The sequence below is a fragment of the Equus caballus genome, chromosome 1 (genome assembly GCF_041296265.1).
Source record: "Equus caballus isolate H_3958 breed thoroughbred chromosome 1, TB-T2T, whole genome shotgun sequence".
NCBI lineage: Eukaryota > Metazoa > Chordata > Mammalia > Perissodactyla > Equidae > Equus > Equus caballus.
This window is the reverse complement of record NC_091684.1, coordinates 53,760,888-53,777,178: the sequence shown is the minus strand read 5'-3', so window position 1 is coordinate 53,777,178 and position 16,291 is coordinate 53,760,888.

Below are 16,291 nucleotides of genomic sequence, written 5' to 3'. Positions count from 1 at the left end.
CCAGTTGAATACCATCAGTGATGGTGAACTCATTTTCTTTCAGGCAGCTTGCTTCATGTTTAGACAGCACTAATTGTTCGAAACTTCTAATAACTCTGATTCGAATGAAGCTACACAAATTTCCCTCTTGTGAGATTTGTGCTCTCCCTCTTCCTTGTGGCCATCCTTCACATCTATCTTAACTTAGTCATATCCCACCTAAGTCTTCTCCACTCCTAACCTGACACCTCAGATGCTCCAAATCATTTTTCATATGGTGTGGATTTGGTTTTTACTTCCTTGCCTGTAGAGGTCAATCAGGTCTGGCAGGAAAGAGATGGCACACTCAGATTTAGTAACTTGAGGTCAGTTAATAAAGAGACCACTTACAAAGGTGTGAGCAGAGTGGAGGGAAACTAAAAGGGATTGTGCAATACCCCAGGAGGGTTACCACTCTGGGCTTGGAAGAACAAGGAAAGCAGTTAGCAGAACCTGAAGAATAGGCGAGCTAAGTGAGAGGGTCGCCGGACAGGAGTTGTGACCTTCGGTTTCGTAGGGTGGCCTCACAGGAAGGGGCTGTGACCTTCAGTTTCGTACGGTGGCCTCACAGGAAGGGGCTGGCAGAATAAATAACCTATCCTCCCTCTTCTTGACTCTCATCTCCTGCTGGAGCTCCATTGGCCAAAAGCAATTGGAAGCTTGAAGGAAAGGGATCCCATTGGTGCAATTTATACAAATTAGACTCCTGGAGATCAGAGTAAAGTGGTGAGTGGATCTGAGGGGCAAATGGAAAATGCCCAGCACAGAGGATATCTCACGTTTTGTCTGCCCAGCATGCATTCACTTTTGTTCTGACAACGGCACCCCAGATTTTTTTCTGGGGAACCACTCCCCCTCTCACTGTCTCACCACGTGATTTAAGCCCAGTTGATTGCACCTCTAACTCCAGGAGAGGTCATGTGACTCAGGACTCAGGCCTGCCCAATTATTACAACCTTCTGATCACAGTGATTGGCTCAGAGATAAACGTATAACCCAGTCAGAGACAATTAGAAGCAACCTCTGTACTCCTGCAGAAAAGGCGTGTTCTTTTTCCTCCCAGGATTGGAGGATATTAGCCTGGAGCTGCTGGAAGCCACACTGCCCCCCGAAGGAAGAGCCTCAACAAAGGGAAAGTCCATTCAGAGGAAGGCAGAGCTGAGAGGGAAAGACAAGGCCCTGCCTGAGTTCCTGGATCCAATTGTGCCTGAAATCTAAACTATCCATCTCAGCCTGAAATTTAAATGATTTGAAAAGACAAGATCCTATAGTATAAAGAGCACTGGTGGGACATAAGTTCAAACCCTGGCTCCATTACCTTCTAGCTGGGCAACTTTGGGAGAACACTTTGCTTTATAATCTTCAAGTTCCTTGACTTTAAAAAACAGGGAATTATAATGCCCTCCCAGGCTTATCGTGAGCACTAACCAAGATCACATATTTAAAGGTCCCTTGTGAACTGTAAGGCATTGTACAAATGTCACAGATTCTTCCTCAGGTCATCCCCACCTTCAGATGTACCACCCTCGGGACATTGGTAACACAGTGTTCCATAGTCAGGGGCACACAACGTTCTAAAATTACTTCCAAGGCTGAGTAATGACATATTGGAGAGCAGCTGTCAAGAACAGTGGCAATCTCGGCATTGCCAAATAGAAAAAAAAGAAAGAAATGGACAAAATTGGCCCTATTTTAGAGACAGACTGGAAACAGCAACTAAAAAAAAGAATAATGAGAAAAATTCTGCTGAATTAAAAACTATGTTTAAAACAATGTGAGGGCAGAGGAAGATCAGAAACAGGCAAAACTGAAGAAAAATGGCCCATGCTCCAGGGCGCTGTGATTCAAGCTGCAATAGCTGCAGCTTGAAGCAATGGAGTCAAAATCAAAAACCACGGAATAGACAAGATGGAGTGCTTCCCTGAGGACAAAGAACTGTTGAAAGGGCTTATGTGTCACAACCACGAAATCCCGGGAAGGAACAGAAGCCAAGAGGCCAGCAAGTGGGGCAGTAAACCCAGGCCAGAAAAACAGAAAGATACCAAAGATCTCGCAGCTAAAGCCGACCCTGATGGTAAGCAGGGAATCTGAGAGCGCTTCACCAAGTGGCTAAACCCCATGTGGAAACTTCAAAATTGGAACGGGAAAAATCCAAACACAGCTAGGAAAATGTCTTACCACAGAGCAAAAAAGAAAAACATATGTGCAGAATGCTTCAGAGCACTCGTCAGGAGCTCTCGCCTCACAGATACGAATACCAGGCTTGGATGCAGCACACAGCGTTTTGCTGGTTCAGCAACTCGATTCTACCATAGGCTAAAATCAAAGAGCAAAGGAAAAAGTAACCTGAACTTATCATCAATAAGCCAAATGCACTAGAGTTTCCCAACGGGTTAAAAACTGAACAAAGGGCTTGATAAACTCTAAAGGAAAATGAAATCTGTCCTGTCCAGTTGAAGAAAAAATACATTTCTTACAAAGTGCTCAAAAGAACTGTATTTCAAAAATTATTTTCAGCATCTGCTATGAGCAAAGGACTGTGCTCAGTGCTATGGAGGACAGGAGGTGAAACAACGCAGTCCTTTCCTTCACACAGCTAACAATCCAGCTGGAAAGGAAAGTCCCAGCAGATGAAGGCAGAACGTAGAGTGGAAGGCAGAATGTAGAAGGGATTACTGCAGGTGGGACAGACCAGGCTTAGGTGGCTGCACAGCAGGTGTCTGCTCAGCAAAAATCACACCAGAGACTCTTCCTCCCTCATTTCAGTGGGCAGAGGAAGTGAGTAAATCAATCAGGAAGGATTTGCTGATACCTTCCCCTCTCTCCCAACCCCTCCCCCAAACAGCACCATCAAGTCCGGCCTCTCCTACCTCCAGCCTGGACCTTCAGTCCTTCCTCTTCCCTCAATTCTCACTGCCACCACCCTTGCACTGGCCACTGTCATCTCCTGCCTGCACTACCCTGATTATCTGCTCGTTCTCATTCTCATTCTCTCTCTGTTATAATCAGTCCTCCACCCATCATCCAAAGTAAAGGCTTTACACACAAACTAGATCAAAACCTTCCATGGCTGCCAAGATGAAAATAAAATATCAAATCCTCCAAGATCCTGTAACTTCCGGCCTCTGACCACTCCTCCAGGTTCATCTCATGCCACTCTCCACCTCACTCACCATAGTCCAACTTTGTGACCTTCGCTCTGTTCCGTGAATGCCCCACACTCTCAACCACCAGAAGATATTAGCATATGCTGTTCTGTGTCTGCAATGTTTTTCCCTCCCGCTCTTCACCTGACTCTTATTCAGCCATCAAGTTCCAATTTTAAAGCCATTCTCTCAGAAAAGTCTTTCTGAGCTCCCAATAAAAATTAGGTCTCAGAGCACCCTAAACTTTTCTTTATCATAGTTGGTAATTATATATTTATTCTGTTTAATGTCTGACTCCCCACAATACTAAAGAGTGGGGAACTTTTCAGTTGGTTCCCCACTGCACACCCACCTCCTAGTATAGGTCCTGGCACCCAGCAGGAGATCAGAAAATACTTGCTGAATGAAGGAATATGCTCAGCACTAACATGGTGTACAAAAATAGAAATCACGTCCTCCTTTTAGAAAGTGCGTTCAATCTAATATACACAAAACAATAGGAAACAGAATAAAATAGACAAAAATCACATGTAGAACAGTCCTTACGGTAAGTGCCATAAGTGGTACATAGGTAGTCAGTGTAATTTACAAAATAGAAAGTGCTAAAAAAATTTTTTTTGAGGAAGCTTAGCCCTGAGCTAACATCTGCTGCTAATCCTCTTCTTTTTGCTCAGGAAGACTGGCCCTGAGCTCACATCCATGTCCATCTTCCTTTACTTTATATGTGGGACACCTACCATAGCATGGCGTGCCAAGCAGTGCCATGTCAGCACCTGGGATCCCAACCGGCGAACCCTGGGTCACCGAAGCGCAACGTGGGAACTTAACCGCTGTGCCACCGGGCTGGCCCTAGAAAATACTAAATTTAAAAACAGGTACTCTTATAGATCCTTTCTATCTTCAGGGGAATCCCCAGTGGTAACCACAATTTTCTCCTAATGGAGAACCAAGAATCAGGAAAAACAAATAAACAAAAACTACCTATCTGTCCATAAATCAAAACAGAAGAATCTCTGCTTATTAACCCAGGATTGCAACTGACAGAGAGCCACCTGCCCCAGCGACACTGAAGCTGTGCTTCTGCCAGTGCGGGTCTCAGATTTGCACCGCCTGAGCAGGGCAGAAATCTGGAAGAAGAAACTAACCCAAAAATCGGTTCCACTTGGAGATATAAGAGAGTCGAGAGCATCACTCCCACACTTACAACAAGGAACAAGTGAACTCATCAGAAAGCTCAAGTCACAGAGCCAACAGCTAATCCAAAATCTGAGGAAGACAGGCGTCCACAGGGAGAAATAGGACCCAGGCCTTGCTTAGCTGGGACAGACACCTCTGGACACCATATTTAGCTAGAAATGTTTAAGAAATTGCCCAAGACCAGATGTAGGCTAGCTAAGGGCTGCAGTAATAGAGGAAGCTTGGCGAAGCATATGAGAACTTCCTGTACCATCTCTGCAATTATTCTATAAGCGTAAAATTATTTAAAACAAAAATTGGTTCAGGACTCATGAGCAGCACTATTGAACGTGGACAGAGGTAAAAAAAAAACCATCCCATGGGAGGCCTCCCATCCCAAGCATGCATGGGACTCTCAAAATAGACAATGGTCGTGAAGACGAGCTCATTCACAAAAATATATGAAACAAAAAAGGAAATTCCAGCGACTAAATCAATCCACAGATCTAACAAGTACAAGTTTTCACACTTGAAAAACTATAAATATATTTACTTTGCATTTTTAGAAATTATCATTGAGGTTCACCTCACATGAATGAAAATAAATCCAGAAAGAAGGTTGGGGATGCACGGAGCAGTGCAATCACACGTTGGTAAATTTCAGTAAGAATCGACTATAAAAATAATGAGAATAAAAATAATGATGGAGCCACAATTAGAAGGACCTGCAACTAAGATATACAACTATGTACCTGGGGGATTTGGGGAGATAAAGCAGAAAATAAAATAAAATAAAATAATAATGTGGTCAGGGGGTATGTGGGAACTCTCTGTACTTTCTACTCAATTTTACTGTAAACCTAAAACTGCTCTAAAAAATAAAGTCTATTCTTTAAAAATAGATAAATAATGATGATGATAGCTTTTCTGCATTGAAAAACAAAATATAACTAAAATACTATATAAAAATAGGACAGAAGATGAAAAAGCTACTCAAAGGCAGACAGTGGAAAGAAGTTAAAGCATTTGAAGAAAGTTAAAGCATTCTAAAAATACTGGTCTTGTTCAAGAGGGAGATAGAAATATTGATTTACTTTAGACTTTATTTAAAAATATATGGTTAAGACGGCTTCTCTGGTGAATTCTACCAAACACTCAAAGATTAACGCCTATCCTTCCAAACTCTTCCAAAAAATTGAAGAGGAAGGGACACTTCCTAATTTATTTTATGAGGCCAACATTACCCTGATATAAAAACTAGAAAAGGACAACATAAAAAAAGACAATTACAGGTCAATATCACTGATGAACATAGATGCAAAAATCCTCAACAAAATATTAGCAAATCAAATAGAGCAGTACATTAAAAGGATCATACACCACAATCAAGTGAGGTTTATTGCAGGGATGCAAGGATGGTTCAACATTCACAAATCAATCAACATGATACACCACATTAACAGAATGAAGAATAAAATTCACATGATCATCTCAATAGACGCAGAGAAAACGTTTGACAAGATTCAGCATCTATTTATGATAAAAACTCTGAATAAAATGGGTATACAAGGAAAGTACCTCAACATAATAAAGGTCGTATATGACAAACCCACAGCTATCATCATACTCAATGGTGAAAAACTGAAAGCTGTTCCTCTGATAACAGGAACAAGGCAAGGATACCCACTTTCACTGCTCTTATTCAACATAGTATTGGAAGTCCTAGACAGAGCAATTAGGCAAGTAAAAGAAATAAGAGGGATCCAAATTGGAAAGGAAGAAGCAAAATTGTCACTATTTGCAGATGACATGATTTTTTATACGGAATCCACCAAAAATCTATTCAAAATAATAGAAAAAATACAGTAAAGTCTCAGGGTATGAAATTAACTTACAAAAATTAGTTCTGTTTCAGTACACTAACAACAAACCAGCAGAAATAGAAATCAAGAATACAATCCTATTTACAATTGCAACAATAAGAGTAAAATATCAAGGAATAAATTTAATCAAGGAGGTGAAAGAACTAAACACCGAAAACTATAAAACATTGTTGAAAGAAATCGAAGAAGACACAACGAAATGGAAAGATATTCCATGCTCATGGACTGGAAGGATTAGCATAGTTAAAATGTCCATGTCGGGGCTGGCCCCGTGGCCAAGTGGTTAAGTTCACGCACTCGTTTTGGCAGCCCAAGGTTTCACCGATTCGGATCCTGGGTGCAGACACGGCACTTTTCCTCAGGCCATGTTGAGGTGGTGTCTCACATGCCTCAACTAGAAGGACTCACAACTAAATAAAATATACAACTATACTGGGAGGACATGGGGAGAAAAAGCAGAAAAAAAAGTCCATATTACTTAAAGCAATCTACAGATTCAATGCAATCCATATCAAAATCCTAATGACATTTTTCTCAAAAATAACCCAAGAATCCGAAGATTTATATGGAACAACAAAAGACCAGGCATAGCCAAAGCAATCCTGAGAAAAAAGAACAAAGCTGGAGGCATCACTCTCCCTGATTTCAAAGTATACTCCAAATCTGTAGTAATCAAAACAGCATATACTGGCAGAAAAACAGGCACACAGATCAACGGAACCGAATTGAGAGCCCAGAAAAAAACCTGCACATCTATGAACAGCTAATTTTTGACAAAGGAACCAAAAACATACAATGAAGAAAGGAAAGTCTCTTCAATAAATTGTGTTGGGAAAACTGGACAGCCACATGTGAAAGAATGCAAGCGAACCGCTGTCTGACACCATGCACAAAAATTAACTCAAAATGGATTAAAGACTTGGATGTAAGGGGCTGGCCCTGTGGCCGAGTGGTTAAGTTCGTGCACTCCGCTGCAGGCGGCCCAGTGTTTCGTCGGTTCGAATCCTGGGCGCGGACATGGCACTGCTCGTCAGACCACGCTGAGGCAGCGTCCCACATGCCACAACTAGAGGAACCCACAACGAAGAATACACAACTATGTACCGGGGGGCTTTGGGGAGAAAAAGGAAAAAATAAAATCTTTAAAAAAAAAAAAAAAAAAAAAAAAAGACTTGGATGTAAGACCTGAAACCATAAAACTCCTAGAAGAAAACATAGGCAGTACACTCTTTGACTTCAGTCTTAGCAGTATCTTTTTGGATATGTCCCCTTAGGCAAGGGAAACAAAAGAAAAAATAAACAAATAGGACTACATCAGGCTAAAAATCTTCTGCACTGCAAAGAAAACCATCAACAAAACAAAAAGACAACCTACCAATTGGGAGAAGATATTTGCAAATCATATATCCAATAAGGGATTAATATCCAAAATCTATAAGGAACTTATACAATACAACAACAAAAAACAAACAATCCGATTAAAAAATAGAGAGAGGATCTGAACAGACATTTTTCCAAAGATATACAAATGTCCAAGAGGAACATGAAAAGATGCTCAACATCACTAATTATTAGGGAAATGCAGATCAAAACCGCAATGAGATATCACCTCATGCCTGTCAGAATAGCTATTACTAGAAAGACAAGAAATATTGAGTGTTGGAGAAGATGTGGAGAAAAGGGAACCCTCATACAATGCTTGTGGGAATGTAAATTGGTGCAGCCCCTATGGAAAACAGTATGGAGATTTCTCAAAAAATTAAAAATAGAACTACCATAAGATCCAGCTATTCCATTTCTGGGATTTATCCAAAGAACACAAAAACACTAATTCGAAAAGATATACTAACCCTTATGTTCATTGCGTCATTATTTACAATAGTCAAGATATGGAAACAACCTAAGTGCCCATCAACAGATGAATGGATAAAGAAGACGTGGTGTATATATATACATATACATATGTGTGTGTGTGTGTGTGTGTATATATATATGTATATATGTATATACATATATACAACGGAATGCTACTCAGCCATTAAAAAAAAGGTGAAATCTTGCCATTTAGGACAAAATGGACAGACCTTGAGGGTATTATACTAAGCAAAATAAGTAAGAGGAGAAAGCCAAATAACATGATGTCACTCACATGTGTAAGATAAAACAACAACAGCAAACACATGGATACAGAGAACAGATTGGTGGTTCCAGAGGGGAAGTGGGTGGGGGAAGGTGAAAGGGATAAAGGAAGACATTTGTACCGTGATGGATGAAACCAGACTTTTGGTAGTGAACACCATGAAGTCTATACAGAAGTCAAAATATAACGTATACCTGAAATATATATATATATACATGGCTAAGCACTTACATTTTAAAAATCTGGTCCTGGTTCAAGATGGCAATTTAAGTGGATCCTGAACTCACCTCCTCCCGTGGACACCCTGAATCTACAACTACACGTGAATCAACTTTCTCTGAAAAAAACCTAAAACCTGCCTGAGCAACTCCTATGCATAGGGGTGAACAAGAGAAGGCCCACGCGGAAGAAGGTAGAAGAAATTGGGACAGAATTTCACCATAAACCCCACCCCCAGTGCAGCGACCTGCAGTGAGGTGGAAACTCAAAACATGGAACTTCTCCCTAAGGAGAAAAGGGTGAGAACCTCACGTCGGGCACCCCAAGTTTTAAGACCTGCACCTGAGAGATGAGCCCCCAAAACATCTAGCTTTGAAAATCAAAAGGGCTCATGTCCAGGAGACCTATAAGGCTAAAACCACCTGAGAAATGGCTCTTAACGGCCTCCGGGCTCCCACTCGCCTGCCTAGGTCCCAGCGCTGAAGCAGAGGATAGAAGATGCCCAGGCTTTGGGTGGGAGAGGCTCATTTGTTTGTCTTGGAGCTTTGACCTGAGGGGCAGGTATGGTGTTTGGAGGCTTGCTGGGGTGCTCTCTGGGGAGAGAGACTGGCGGACTCCATCTCTACCCTCATCCTCTGCCTTGCCCAGGCCGGTGGATGCCACCTTCTCCCTCCAGAGCGCCAGTATCTCCCTGGGGGGAGCTTTCACATGGGTCTGGTGCCCCCGTGTTACTTCTGGTGCCTGGGTCTTTGCGGCTGCCACCCAAAGGATGCCCCTTGATCACCTGGTTCTTGTGGTGATTCCCCATTGGCCAATAAAGTAGCCAAAGTTTAGAAAGATACATAATATGCCAAAGTCTCAGAGTTAGTAGTGATGGACAGTGGCAGAAACTCCGGAGGCATACCCGAGAGCTCAGCTTCCAAACGTGAATACAACCTTTCTATATCTGTTAACATTGGCGAAAGAACTTAAAAATGGGCATTTCCTTTAAATTTGCGATTCCCATCTTGGAGTTCATCCTAATTTACTCCAAGGAAATAATCATGGGCATTTTCAAGAATTTAGCTACAAAATATTCATGACAGTTTAGAAGTAGGATTAAAGATGAATTTTTCTCCCCTTTACTTATCTATATGTTCTATAAAAACACGAATTACTTTGGTATTTTAAAAAGAGGTTTTTAATATTGGGAATGGACTTAAGATATTAAATATTCTTTCATGTTCTAGCATTCTGTGATTCTACAGAAGGCAAATATTGAATTTTAAGTGAAATTAAGTTTCAAGCTAACACAAGCCTACTGAAAACATTACAGATTGACATTTTTAAAGCTATTAGACTTCATGGTCATTATTGTCCTGCTATTACTGCGCAAAGGGCACGATCTGCTCACCGCAAGGCAAAAGCCAATTATCAAGAGGTGAGATGGTGGCAGAGAAAGGGCATCTACTAAGCAATAAGCTAGCAAATAGGAAAACTCAGGGCCTAGTGTCCTAAAGAACATCTTAAGGCGGTCACAGAACCTTGAAGCAGCAATATAGGCCACTGGGTTATAGGAGAGGGGTTAGGAAAGTTGGCCTTCTGGTGTTACAGACTGGGAGTGGCCACCCCAGATCTTTCAGTTGTCGTTGATGATGGCTATCAGCATAGACTCTCTTTCCAAGGGTCATCTCATTTCTAAGGAACTCAAAAGAACAAAGTCATTGACTTATCGCAGCTGGGAGGTACATACGCAAGCAGGGGTCATAAAATCTACAGAGCATGTGTATATCCTGGAGGGTGCATATCCACTAGGTTAGTTAATCAGAGGTCATTCAAAGTTGCAACATGGTCTCTTTTCTACAATATGGCTTCCTTATGGCAACCTTGTGTTGAGCCAGTACCATTGTCTGTGTGTTTACAAAAATAAAGACGAGTCACCGATGATGTCCCACCCTACCACCACCACCACCCCTCCCACCCCACCCCCTGCCTGCTTTTTGCTTTGCAAACTTTCCCTCATCTCTCAAGTTTCTCCCCCTTCGGGAAGTGTTCCCTCACCCATCAGTCTGGTTTTTATGGCTATCTTCTGGACTTCCATGGGATCCAAGGCACACCTGAATGTTAGCCTTTAACCACACTGGATGTGTTGCTTTACCAGCTTCCCAATTAAACTAAAACCTCTGAGGGCAGAGACTAATTCTTAACAGACTTTTTATTCCCAGGTCCGAGCACAGGGTGTTTGTGAATGAAAGAGAATTAGACCCTCCTTGAGAATCAACAAAAGATAACTCTATTTCTTAATAGGATTCTGCACTCAGCTCTAATGTGTGGGTTTTTTCCCAAGACCAAGCTGTTCTCTGACACCAGCTGGGTGTCCTACAATTCAACTCAATTCTGACACTATCTACCCAGAGATAGCATCAGGTCCAATAGGCTAAGGGCTCAGTCCTACAAGATTGTCCCTCCTCCCCCTCTTCAGATTTCAGTCACAAGTCCAAGTTGTCACCTGTGCTTCGACCAACGAGCCATAGTCTGGAGGTTCCAATAATCCCCACCTTGGGTTTGATTAATTTGCTAGATCGGCTCACAGAACTCAAAGAAACATTTTACTTACTAGAGTACGGGTGTATAATAAAAGGATATAATTCAAGATCAGCCAGATGAAGAAATGCATAGGACAAGGTATGTGGAAAGGGTGCGGAGCTTCCACACTCTCTCTGAGCATGCCAGTCTCCCCAAATCTCCACGTATTCACCAAGCCAAAAGCTCTCCAAACCCCCTCCTCCTGAGTTTTTATGGAGGCTTCATTACATGCGCCTGATCTAATGATTGATTAAATCATTGGCAATAGGTGATGGAACTCAATCTCCAGTCCCCCTCCCCTCCCGGGAGGTTGGGGGTTGAACTGAAAGTTCCAGCCCCCTAATCACACAGTGGACTCCGCTGGCCACCAGCCTCCATCCTCCATCCTTAGGAGCTTTCCCAAAGTCACCTCCTTAACATAACAAAGGACACTTTAATCACTTTCATCACAGGAAATTCCCAGGGTTTTAGGAGCTCTGTGCCAGGAATGGGACAAAGACCAAATATACATTTCTTATTATAAATCAAAATATCACACTTAATACTTACCATTGCCATGAACAGCAATAAATTAAATATTTTCAGTCTTCATGCTCAAGTTTTTAAAAGCTCTTCTGAATTTCGGATCATTTCTAAATGAATTTCTCTTACATTAAGAGATAGTTTATTGACATTTCCTGTGCACTCTGCAAATTCTAAGAATGTGGGCATCACCATGGTTTTTTACCTGACTGTGATATGGTTTAAAATTGTTTTGAAAAATTTATCCGTATCTGTCCTAGTTGCATTCATTGTGCTAACAGAAATACCCTACATGAATTCTGTTTCCAAAGTTAATTTGGCACACATCTGCTCCAAGAAAATGCTCCAGATGGTTTTTGACATGTAGTGATAATAAATAAGTGGTCCTTTTCACATATTGCATGGTGTTTGCTGTAGTTTTCTATTAAAGGGATGTGGTTTTTAAAGGGGGGAAAAATCACTTAATTTCATGGCCACCCAAGGCACATGGAAACATATGTGACTCGTGTGTCTAAATGCCAGACCACGCTTTATAAATTCAAATGGGTCACATTGCCAGAAACATCTCATATGTTACTGACCCATGTCTCTCTGATATTTTAATATCACTTACCACATGCTTTACATGTATTATCTTACTTAACCTTTTCAACAACTCTATACAGTAGGTATTATCATCTCTATTTCTGGATAAAGAAATAGCCCAAGGTTCTTAGTAACTGGTACAGCATCTGACACCAAAGCCTGTGTTTCGAATATCCACGCAGCCTCCACACCAATGGCTTCAATGCATCCACTAGCAGGTTGCAATCCCAGTGGACACACTCCTGGGTAAGGTTTATTGCCTAGGCTTTCTTCACCTGCAAAATTGCACAAAGATGTCTGAAGCCCGTTGTGAGTCCTCTCCCCTCAGACAGAGCAGCACATTTGTGCCCATCCTCCAAGTTCTCAGGCACAGAAGAACCACACAGGAGTGCAGAGAATGCCCCCTCACCCAATCCAGTGTCCCTCTTTAACATCCAAACAGCAGTTTATCTCAATATCTCACAGAGCGTCTTCTGAAACACCTTCCTCTCTGCCTGAGATCCCTCTCTCCCTACACTGGACCAGGGGACTAAATCTGAGTGGGACACACTGCATTCCCCTCCCCGAAGAGCTAAGGTTTTTATCCTCCTTTGGCCAAAACCCACTAGCAAGCTGATCGCTGCACACTGAGCTGGGCTAAGAGGCAGGCAAGCACTAAGATATTGCAGGAGATGTAACCAAATAGAGAAGGCTGTATTTGCCAAAATTCCTTGCACAAAGAGTGGGATGTGGTTGGAAGGAATAAGCTAACAAGTCACTGGGAGACGGTTAGTAAGATCCCACAGGGGCGTGTAAAGGTGGCGGCTAAGCTGCCTGTCAAGGAGAGGGAGTCTACTTAGCCTCTGAGTTTGACCTGTCGGGGGAGGCGAGCAAGTTTGGGACTACAGTGGAAGTGCCCTTGAAAACAGCGAAAAGGTGAGGGCGCCAGCTCTGCCCCCACACAGAGAGTTTAGACTGAAGAGGTCTTGAACAAACACTTAGAGAACCGGAGTTGAAAGAGGCACTGCGTGAGAGCCTGGGAATGCCACGCAAACCTGCCCGAGAGCCTCCAGCAGTGGGTACGGGCTGCTGCTCTAATTCTTACCTTCCAGATAACTGTTTCTAGAAATGCTTAATTTTCTTAAATTTAACTAATTTTTTACTTTCAGTATTTATGGCACCTGCTTTAAATAAAGCCCCAGGCTATTGTTGTGAAAACACAAGAAAAACATCAGAGTCCAGGAAGCTCTAAAATGAAGAAAGAAAACTGTTACATACAAAACATTTAAATAACCTAAAAGCTTAATTCAAATAACATTAAATAACTTAAATAACAGTAGTGAGCATTTAGTACATCTGACACTGTGCTGAGTGCTTTCTATGCACTTCCTCATGTAATACACACACACACACACACAGCACCCTGAGGGAGGTGCTAGTATTACCTCCATTTTACAAATAAAGCTCCAGAACCCAAACTACAGCCTGCAGGACAAATCCAGCCCACCACCTGGTTTTGTACGTCTTAGTTCTGCAAACTAAGAATAGCTTTTGCCTTTTTAAATGGTTGGACGAGGGGGAACAAAACAAGAATAATATTTTGTGACAAAAAAGTAACAAGAAATTCTAATTTTAGGGTCCAAAAATTTCAGTGTCCAAAGTTTTATGGCACGTAGTCACACCCATTCCTTTACATATTGTCCATGGCTGCTTCCTGCTACAATGGCAGAGTTAAATAGTTGTAACAGAACGTGGCCCCCAAAACCTAAGATATTTATCATCTCACTCTTTGTGGAAAAAATTGGCCAACCCCTGGGCTACAACAGAGATGCCTCTCAAAACCACCCAGTGATGAAATTTTGCCAGTTCACAGGAAAATATAAAATGTAAGTATAAAGAAGATGATTTCTGGGGAGCCAGCCCCATAGCCCAGTGATTGAGTTTGGTGCACTCCGCTTCAGCGGCCCAGGTTTGGTTCTTGGGTGCAGACCTACACCACACATTGGCAGCCATGCTGTGGCAGTGACCCACATACAAAATAGAGGAAGGTTGGCACAGATGTTAGCTCAAGGAGAATTTTCCTCAAACAAAAAGAGGAAGATTGGCAACAGATGTTAGCTCAGGGCAAATCTTCCTCAGCGGAAAAAAAAAAAAAGAAGAAGAAGTAGATTTTTCATAAAATTAAACTTCCTCAATTTAAAGATTTTATTTTTCCTTTTTCTCCCCAAAGCTGCCTGGTGCATAGTTGCATATTTTCAGTTGTGGGTCCTTCTAGTTGTGGCATGTAGGATGCTGCCTCAGCATGTCTTGACAAGTGGTGCCATGTCCGTGCCCAGGATCCAAACTGGCGAAACCCTGGGCCACCAAAGCAGAGTGTGTGAACTTCACCACTTGGCCACAGGGCCAGCCCCTAAACTTCCTCCATTTAAAAGAGAGCCCTTTATTCTGAGGTGACATCCTTCCTACTTTTTGTTGGGGTGAAGAGATTTGCATTCTGTTATTCAGTGATTGTGAATGATAGTCTGATTCCATTTAATCTCTTTCTTTACTCTGGTTAGTGGGGATAGAAGGAGCAATGTCTTCTCTCCTCTCTCTTGCTTTTCCTCAGCTGTTTCTTTTAGCATCTGTCTATTCCACCCACCCACTCTCATTCTTCAAACTCCAACACTGTCCCTCTTCTGCAAGGTTAGTGACCTCAAAAAGAATTCACACTCCACAGAAACAGCAAAGGAGAGATATTACAGGTTATCTGCCATCTGTGTTTAAAGGTAAATGTCTAGTTTCATGTGATTAAGTCCCAAGCAGTTCAACTGCTTTATAAGCCAGTTTTGCTTCTCAGCAAAAGCAGCAGCTCCTTTATCTTATCATCAGAGCGCTGGCTCAGTACCTCTCCCACGTGGCAGGTACTCAATAAATGCCGGTGCTGAGTTTTTAGGGGTTGATTCTAAAAGTCTCAGTTACGGTCTCTTGAGTGATCCTGATGGAAATTTCCATCAAAGCAGATAGAAGGATTTCTTCCCAAAATCAAGCCAGAAATACATTCCTAGGCAAAATGATAATTCCTTTTTTTGAATGTTTTTTTCTCCCCAAAGACCCAGTACATAACTGTATATGCTAGTTGTAAGAAGATTCTAGTTCTTGTCTGTGAGCTGCCACCGCCACACCATGGCAACTGACAGATGGGTGGCACGGTTCCACAACTGGGAAGTGAACCCAGGCTGCCAAAGTTGTAAGTGCAGAACTTTAATCACTAGGCCATCAGGGCCGGCCCAATAATTCTTAAGTACATCTAATTTTTAAAACATACATTGTAGCTTTTTAAAAAACTTTTTATTGGAGTATAATATACAGACAAGTGCACAGATCATAAAAGTACAGCTCAATGAATTTTCACAAATTGAACACACCCTTGTAACCAACATCCAGGACATTTCCATCCTCTAGAATCCCTGTCTGCTTCATTCCAATCACTACCCCAAAAGGGTACTGCTAACAGCCTAGATCAGTTTTGCCTGTTTTTGTACTTTATTAAACAGAATCGTATAGTGTACACTCTTTTGTGGCGAATTCTTTTGCTCCAGTGGTGACGGTGCTGGAGGTGTGGGAAGGAATGGTCTGCCCCTGCAGGAAGGAGTATTTCATCACTAGTATTGTTTAGAAGGAATGCACATGGTGCAAATAAAAAAGAAAAACTGATTTTTAGTCACTTTTATTATTGTTTTTAAATTCTCTACAGACAATGCACACCCTTACTGTCTCCACCTGGGGTGAACGTCTTCTACAACTCACTCATGCCAGTACACCACTGGTTCCCTTACCATTCATTGCCATAATATTTAGAAGATTTATCTGTATGGTTGCACGTAGATGTAGACCATTCCTTTTCATTGCTGCATAAGATTTCATTGAGTGACTATACCACAAATTTATTTATTCACCTATTTTTGACGGGCATTTAGGTAATTTCTACATGGGGGCTATTATGAACAGTGCTGCTCTGAACATTTTTGTCTGTGTCTTTTGGTGAACATATGGCTGCATTTCTGTTGGATAAATAC